Genomic DNA, 9769 nt, shown 5'->3' on the forward strand with positions numbered 1-9769 from the left:
CTTAAATGGTAAGCCTTCCTGTCCCCGTTTCACTCTCTCCATCGAGATCAGTGTACAAGTGGGTTGGAAACTTCTCAGACAGTCCACTTGTGAGTAAGGCCACAAAATCAACGAAAAAAAGGTTGGACTATGTTTTCAGGAAGAAGCATAAACGGCGCAACTGTGGCTGATCCTGTAGAGGTGTGTATGCAGCAGAACTTTGAGTGTCTGGGCAGCAGGAGAGTCTGGGGCAGACAGCAGTGCTCGCAGAGGGAGGAGAGGTGTACAAGGCTCTGACATCAAGTGGGGAGGTGAGCGAATGCACATGCTTCCTGCAGGATACCTGAGAGGAAGTTCACCTTGGAGATCACCTAATTTGAAAAAAAGATTTCACAAGTACACGGGGGTCTCTCAAGTGCTAGGAGTTGGCGGCTTCCCAGAGTGTTCAGAGTATGCCTGGAGCTGAGAGCAACTCAGGCAGGAGTGACCTTATGGAGACTTTTTTTCCAAAAGGCTTCCTTGGGCATGAAGGGAAAACCTGGGGAGGATGAGAACTACCCAGCAAGGCCTCCTGGGCACCTGTGTCCCCCACAGAGCTCTTAGTTAAGAGTGACACACCATTCTCACTGCCTAGTGAGTGAGGACAGTCCCCTCACTTCTCCCCCTTTGCAGTCATTCTCTCCTGCTGCAGCTTGACCCTCACCCCTTACCTCCGCTCTTATGCCCACCTTTCTGCCCTTACCTAGTCACAAGATAGAATGATTTTTCAAAATGCAAATCTTGGTTGTATCACTAACCTGAGAGATTAAGACCTCTCAGCGGCTCTTAGGATGCAGATAAAATCATTAATGTGACCCCAAAGCCCCTGAGTGATTGGCTGTACCTCAACTCTCTCATCCTTTTCTCACTGCCTTCTTCCTCCGATTCACTGGGTTCTTCTCCCTCCAGGCTCACTGATGCTCTTTTCTCCTCTTCCCTTCTGTCCTTTACCTGATAAATTCCTCTTCATCTTCACTTTGGAACATAAGTATTACTTCCTTATGGAAGCCTTTCTGCTCCAAGGGCCCCTAAGTCAACTTTTTTTTTTTTTTTTTTTTTTTTTTTTTGTGGTACACAGGCCTCTCACCGCTGTGGCTTCGCCCGTTGCGGAGCACAGGCTCCGGACGCACAGGCTCAGCGGCCATGGCTCACGGGCCCAGCCACTCCGCGGCACGTGGGATCTTCCCATACCGGGGCACGAACCCGTGTCCCCTGCATCGGCAGGCGGACTCTCAACCACTGCGCCACCAGGGAAGCCCCCTAAGTCAACTTTGAATCATGTATCCCACTTATAATCAAATAATGTGCAATATAAGCTGTTAGAGCCAAATCTGTGTCCTCCTCACTCCTGAAACCCCAGCACCTAGCAGAGTGTTTTGCTTACAGTGGGTTTATCATTGGTACCAGGGCCCCCCAAAGAAGACTCTGGTAATAGCTACATTGGAGAATTCAGGAGGACTCAATATATCCCACCTAAAATCTAATTATTTACTTTCCTGGCTACAGTCAAACAAATATTTTATTTTTATTTATTTTATTTTATTTTTGCTGTACGCGGGCCTCTCACTGTTGTGGCCTCTCCCGTTGCGGAGCACAGGCTCCAGACGCGCAGGCTCAGCGGCCATGGCTCACGGGCCCAGTCACTCCGTGGCATGTGGGATCTTTCCGGACCGGGGCACGAACCCGTGTCCCCTGCATTGGCAGGCAGACTCTCAACCACTGTGCCACCAGGGAAGCCCCAAACAAATATTTAAAGGAGGCCAATAATTTGATCTCCCCTTTAAGTATTTGCTTATTTTGCTCTATTTATTTGGTGGAGTTGGGGAGAAACTGATTTTTTATTAATAAAAATCATATACTTCTATTTTAAAAATAAGAAACTTTATGCATTTATTAGTTTTCCAAGCCAGATAACCTAATATTGGTCATTCCCAATAACCAAAACTACAAATTCAATTTCCTAATTTTTAGCTCCCCGCAGCTGCTGATGTCAGACACCTCAGCTAGGTGGTGCCAGGATTGGGGGCATTTTCACATAAATTAGAATGTTCGACATTGGTAGATGCCAGCAAGAAGTATTTATTTTTTCATGAGGGTGTTGTCTACTTTGGTGGGAACGAGACTAGTGTTCATTTCCTAGTTAAAGGAGGAGTTGTATTTGGAAAGGTTCATTGCCTGGAACCATGTTTCCCGTGTGTCCCAGTGAGGTTTCAGCCCTCCTCACAGCGGGTGCTCCAGGCCACTCCCTCTGGCCAGCCCCTTCGTGGGGTTGTGGTTGGGCACTATCGCCAGAGATTCTCTGAAGGTAGAGACAAGTTAAATAAGCAGATTGTTTACTTTCTCATTGTGCCTGCTTCTGACAGGCCTTCAAGCTCTCTTTTCAACCAAGATTTGAAGAATATGGTACAGCCTAAACCTTGGATCTAGAGTTGTGTGACTCCAGTTGGATTCTTCTTTGCTTGTGGTAGCCAGCCTGCGTGATGACCCCCAATGAACTTTGATATCCCCTGGGTTGTTCCTTCTCACACTGTCCCATGGTTGGACTGTGAGAACAATGGCATGTAGGAGTTACGGTATGTCACTTCCAAGATTAGGTTATGAAAATCTGTGACTTACATCTTGGGTGTGTTTTCTCTCTCCCTCTTCCTCTCTCCATGTGCTCTGGTGGGAACCATGTCATGAGCAGCCCAACGGTGAGGACCACATGGTGAGGAACTGAAGCCTCCTACCAGGAGACACATGCGTTAATTAGGAAGCAGATGCTTCAAATTTGTCAAGTCTTCCGAGGCCACAGGCCTAGCTGGCAGCTTGACTATAACCTCATGAGGGACCCTAAATCATAATCATCCAAGTAAGCTACTCCTGGATTCCTGACTCTCAGAAACTGTGAGACAATAAACAGTTGTTGTTTTTAGCTGCTAAGTCTAGTGACAATTTGTTATGGTGCTGTAGATAACTAACACACTGTTTACAAAAACTCTCCTATACTTTGTACTATGAATAAATAATATACCCTGGATTGGCAGGAAATAGAATGCTGCCATCTGATATGAGGCAGAACTAGGTAATCTCAAGATTTCTCCCCACCCCAAGATTCTACAATAGGTTGAAACTGAAGACTGCCTATGATACCCAAATTTCCCTAAAATAGTCTAGATTTTCTACTTTCAAACTAAGCTGTATCTAAAAACAGATGTGACAAAATCTGTAGCTCAGATTCAGTTTACATCATGTTTATAGATGTTAGGCATTTGTTCTCAAGTATTACCATTTATCTTAATTTTTAGTCAACTTTATCTTTTAACATGCAAAACTTTCTATAAGTGAAAAGGCGTGGTGTAATTTATAGGCTATATTTTAATTGTCATAAAGCACCATTTGAAACCATGGCTGAATTAATTTTTGACATATTCAGGCATTATCTTGAGTTACACTGACTCAGTGGGTCAGCTCTACCGAACTCATGAAATGAGCCTGCTAGAAGAACTGCTGCAGGATGACTTGGATTTTAACATTTTTAATATTTTAGGGAACAAAAGTATTGAAAGTGTTTCTTCCTTTGGAAGCTGAAAGCTTGATAGCAGTTCAAGAACAACTTGGAAATACCAATCGTTTGGTTATCTTTATTTTTGTTTCCAAAATTGCAGATGAACTTTGTGGCCTGGGACTCTCAGAAAACTGCCAATTTCTGTTTTGATTTTTTTTTGAAAATCAAAGTAAAAGGAGGAACAGTAAATGACTATATTTTTGGTTTTAGAAATTATGCCAAAGTGTCATAGTAATATCTCATCAAAGAACAGTTTCACATTCCCCATTTGTTAATGGACTTAGCCATTAACACAATAATTTCTGTTTTACAGAATATTTATTGTTGTAAGTATTATTACTATTATTAGATATTACTAATTAATTGATAGCCAAAGTTGCTCAGGCAGGAGAAGGGTAGTTTTTTACACAATATAAGTTTAGAAAATCTGAGTCTCTGCATTTAGCTCCTGATTTTCACACTGGCCTGTTAGGAGTTTCTTTATCTGTAGAACAGGGTAGAGGGAAGCCTGGCTGACTTGGGAAATTTTGTCCTCATAACATGAGTCTGATATTTTATAAAAGGAGAATTGTCTCTATTCTTTTCTTAGTTAAAAAAAATTTTTTTTTTACCTTGTAATTCAGAATTAGAAACAGAAAGGAAAAAGAGGGAACTATGTAGAAATTATTTTATACTTCATTTTAAAAACCAAGTTATGTTGTTTTCTATTTGCAAAAATGCTATATTCTTCAAAGGTAATATGGTTCTTGAAAAATAGTACAGCTGTGCCTCATATCACGCTATAAAAATTTTAGGAAACTACAATCATAGAGGAGCTAAAAGACAAGACACTTAGTAGATGCCTCTTTAAGGGGCAAAAACAAGTTGAAATTTTGAAAGTAGTTAACTGAGAAACTGCTGACTGGTTCTGGGGGTGGAGGTGGCCATAACTGTGATTTTTGATTAGGTTTTTATGTTCCTAAACCTCTATCATCTCTTGTTGTGAATATAATTTTCCCCCCTTCTGCTAGGCTATGAAGAGAAAAAGGAATTTTGAAGGGCAAGTGGTCCTTGCCCCTGAGAGAGGGGAGGAAGCTAAAAGTTGCTAGAACTCCAGGAAATTCATATGGTTGCAGGATGGCAGCTGGGAGGTCGGGATGGGGGAGCTTGACTGTTTCCTCTGCTCCTAGTTCTAAGATGCACTTAGGGAAAACTCTGTATAGATCTTTTCCTTACCTAGCCCCTCTATGTATTTGTGTGTTTCTCTTGATAATTAGTCATATGGTTCTTACCTTTGCATGCTGAGTAATTCTTATTTAATACTGGAAATTGTGTAAAAAAAAAAATAGAGGCCTGGGAATTCCCTGGCAGTCCAGTGGTTAGGACTCCATGCTTCCACTGCAAGGGGCACGGTGTGATCCCTGGTCAGGGAACTAAGATCCTGCAAGGCCAAAAAAAGAAAAAGAAAAAGAAAAAGAAAAAAGAGGCTCCATATGATGATGACTTTCAATGGAGAAAGTTCAAAATTTTCTTTAAGATAACAGAGTGGAAGAAGGGGGAATTCATTGTAATACAGAGACTGGTCTGGGTTGAGGTTAGATTGCAGTTTGGGTAAGATTCAGTCTACTGTTTGTTTGCCCTGTACCTAGGGCTTGGCCCTTCAGAGTTTCAGTTGAGATCAATAGGTCTGGGTCTCCTTAGTGCCAAGAACTATGGGAATTTCTGCCCTGCTTTTCAGTGGCTTTCAGCTTAGCTCTCTCATCTCCCACCATTGCACATCTCTAGAATTAGCTGAATGCCTTGATGGGGGAGACCAGATATAAGGTCTCCAACTTTGGCATTCCAGTCCTGAATGCCCACCCAAAGCTGTTTCTCTGTCTCCCCAGCAGAGACCTGTCTGGACCTAGCTCAGATCCTCAGTCTTCAGCCCATGCTCAGAACTGGCAGATACCTCTTGGAATAGTCAACTGCCAATTCTCAGCAACTTTACAAATGTTCTGTCTCTCAACCTCTGGAATTTTAGTCCCTCTAGTAGTTTGCTTTTGCAGCTCTCTGATACCTTAGTAAACACAATTTAAAAAGTTTATCTGGATTTTGTAGCTGTCAATGGGAGCATTTTCCTGCCATGAATTCCATCATATCCAGAAGCAGAAATATACCTTTTTTTTTTCCATTTGATCTGACCTGGACTGAGAGAAATGAAGTCTTCTGCTACTGTTTGCACCTGTTTCTCCTTGTGCCTCCTATAATTTCTGCTTTTATCAAGATTGTTGCTACATTGTTTAGTACAGAGGTATTCAGAGCTGTTACATCTTCATTTTGGTTTGTATGCTTTGACACTATTATTGCTTTTTGGCCTGATTTCTACCTTCTCTAATATTTTATTACAACAGCCACTTTCTTTTTGTTTTGCTTTTTCCTGGTATGTCTTTGTGCATCTTTTTATTTTTAACTTTTCTGAATAATTTTGTTTTCAGTGTTACTCTTATATATAGCCTAGGAATTGGATTTGTGACCTAGATTTGTGAGTCAATCTGAAAATCAATCTTTTTTCTTTTATTAGGTAAATTAAACCTACATTTATTGGTTAATTTTAGATCTATGATATGTGTAACATTTTATTATTGTTTTTAAATGCACAGCTCCTCCTTTTTTATTTTTTATATTTATTTATTTGGCTGAGCCAGGTCTTTGTTGTGGCATGTGGGATATAGTTCCCCGACCAAGGATCGAACCCAGAGCCCCGGCATTGGGAGCACAGAGTCTTAGCCACTGGACCACCAGGGAAGTCCCTGTGTAACATTTTCAAAGTCTCTTCTATGTAGTCTCTTTCTTTCTGATAGTGACTACATAATTATATCTTTAATACCTTTATTCTCTTTTTTCTTTAGAATAATATCTAGAATTTTCCTAATATAAGCAGCATTAAAATTGCTTGTATTCTCTTCTTCCCCTTCATCCCTTGCCCTCCATCCCACAATTTTGGTAAATAATGTCATCTTTCTTAGTGCTGACTTTTGTACTGTCAAGTATGTTTTACTTCTAAAACTTAATTTTTCAACTTAAAATGTCTCTTGGTTTCTCGGTATTATAGATGAAGCAGTCAGTGAGCTTATTCTTTTTTCCACTTCCCTCTTATCTTTCCATTTTTTTAGGTTATCTTTTTTAAGTTGTCAGATCACATACCACATGTATTCTATTCTGTCACCCTTATTTTTCTCTTTTTTTGATCTTATATCTATGGGTAGATATATTTGCTGTCCATGAGAAGTCTTTTTACTGAGGCTTCCTCAGTCATCCCTTGACTGGTTACAGTTTTTCCTGTAGTAGTTTCCTTGAGAAGAGCTCACACAAACATTCCCTGAATTCTGGAATGTTCAAAGCAATTTGGTAGTATTAACTGTTGGAAGGAATGTGACTAAAAGCTCTATTTCTGGCAAGAGTATAAATTGGTACAACCACTGGAAAGCAGGTTTGCCACAACTCATAAACATTCACTACTCTAGGACTCAGAAATTTCATGTCTATTCAGGGACAGCTCATGCACATGTATACCAGGAGTCACAGAGAGGACTGTTCATAACAGCACTGTTTATAGTAGTAAAAACTAAATGACCACCAAAAAACAGATAGATAAGTAAATCAAGGTATATTCCTCAAATTAAACTTTATACACCAGTCAAAATTAATAATCTATAGTTACACTGGATAGTATAGACAAAATCTTAGCAATGTGCTGTATTTTACTAATTCTCATCTTTGTCATTTTAATACTTGGAAAATTGTGATATATCTTACAATTGATGGCATGTCATCATTTAATTAGAAGATATTATTTTTTTCTTATTTTATTACATAAAATAATGCTGTATCTTACATTTGATGGGGCCTTATATTCAATGACATATGCTAATAATGTGTGACAAAATGAAGTGTCAGAAGATTACATAAATATGATGCCCTTTGTGTAAGGCTGAAACAACAAAAACTAAGCAGTTTTTATTTATGAACACATATATGACAATACTATATGTGTTCAAGGGAATAATAAAAAAATGTCAGGATGGTAAGGTGATTCCTTCTGGTGGGGGAAGTTAAATGGACGGGATAGGAAAGGTAGATGAAGGTTATTGTTTGAGTTCTCATGTTGGTTTCATGGGTATTTATGTTATTATTTAACATAATGGCTTATTTTAATAATAATTAACATAAAATTATCATAAATCATATACATATAATATTGATACATAAATGAGTACATGTATGGACTAAGAATGCAGATATGTCATAAACCAAGAATTCTGACTCATTTTATACACCTTAGGTTGAAACTTTATATTAGAAGTAAAACTTGGCTGGTTCATACTGTCCTTGAGTATAAGTGTTGAAACTATGTTCTGGCATTGAATGTTGCTTTTGAGTAATCTGACATCTGCCATCATCCTGATTTCTTTTTTCTTTTTCAAATGATATAATCTTTTTGCTTGGATTTCCAAATGATTTTCTGCCTGTTTAAAGACAATGGCTTTACTAAGACATGTCTGTTTTGTTGGAGCTGGATCAAATTTCCCTGATATACAGTGTGCCTTTTCAATAGGTAGGCTTAGATCATGTATTTCAGGACTATTTTCTGTAATTATATTTTCAAATATGTATGCTATTCCACTGTTTTGTCTTTCTTCTTTTGGACTCTGTGCATGTGTGGGATATAATTTACTTGTCTTCTATATCTATAATTTTGTCTCTAATCCCTTTGATTTCTTTCTCTATTTTGGTTTAATTTTGCTTGCTTTCTCCACTTCTTTCCTGCCTATCTCTTACTATGCTTTCCATAATATCTATTTTCCCTTGTGCTTTTTAATAATTTATTCTTTATATTTGATTTTGGTTTTCTTTCCTGAGTCCTGACAGCTCCTCTTTCTCTTCTTCCTGTTATTGATCATGCCATCAACATCTGTTGTCTCTTCCTTTCTTCTCTTAGTTCTTCTATTTCTGCTTTGCTCTCTTCCTTCATAATTGTGATTTTATTTGAATACAGTTCTTATCTGGTCTGTGACAAGTCTTTCTGGTGGCTTTTCTTATTTATAGGGAAGTTTTGCTGTGCTTTCCCACATTTTCTTATTGTACAGAATTTTTATAGACACTATGTCAGTTGTTTTTATAGTTTATATTTTCCTGAACTAGCTACTGGCTAGTAGTAGTAGCTAGTAGTTTATATTTTCCTGAACTGGCTACAGGTGATTAGGGAAGTGTAGGTAAGCAGGCACAAGGGTTATCTCCTTTGTTGGTATAGTGAAAGACTCTTTTCTCCACGTCTCATGTCTTTTTTCAGTCCTCCTTTATCACCTTATCTTATGTTAAATAGGTATTCTGGTATACCATTTAGAATAATACTAACTTAATTCCAATGGTATATATGTATATATACATATATGTATATATATATACGCACACACATACAAACATATATACATTTTGCTTCAATATAGCTCCCTTTGCTCCCTCCTCCCTTGCATTGTTATTAACTGTGTATTATTTTATGATCGTCATAGTCATTACATCTTTATTAGAAGTACATCAGTATAGCAGTATCATTATTATTTTATACAGTTGTCTTTTAAATCAGTTAAAAGAAGAAATAAGTAAAACATACATTTATGTTGTGTTGTACATTTACCTATGTGTGGTAGACAGAATAATGGTTCCCCAAAGATGTTCATGTCCTAATCTTCAAAACCTGTCATGTTTACATGACAAAGGAGAATTAAGTTTCCAGATAGAATTAAGACTGCTCAGCAGCTGACTTTAAGACAGGGGAGGCTATCTTGGATTAGCCAGGTGGACACAATGTAATCACAATGTTTTTAAAAGTGGAAGAGGGAAGCAGAAGAGAAGATCAGAGTGATAGGGGAAGGACTCAACCCACCGTTTCTGACTTTGAAGATGTAGGAAGAGGACCACAAGTCAAGGAATGCAGGGAAATCATAGAAGCTGAAAGAGGGAATTCAGTGGATTTTCCCCTAGAACTACCAAAAAAGAAGACAGACCTGCTGACACCTTGATTTTAGCTCAGTGAGATATGTTATGGACTTCTAAACTTCATGAGATAGTATATATGCCTTGTTTTGGGCCACTAAGTCTTTGGTAATCTGTTACTGCAGCCATAGGAAACTAACCCACTATGTGATTATATTTACCGTGTTCTTAATTTATTCATGTGAATTC

Source organism: Phocoena phocoena, chromosome 11 (assembly GCF_963924675.1).
Source record: "Phocoena phocoena chromosome 11, mPhoPho1.1, whole genome shotgun sequence".
Lineage (NCBI taxonomy): Eukaryota > Metazoa > Chordata > Mammalia > Artiodactyla > Phocoenidae > Phocoena > Phocoena phocoena.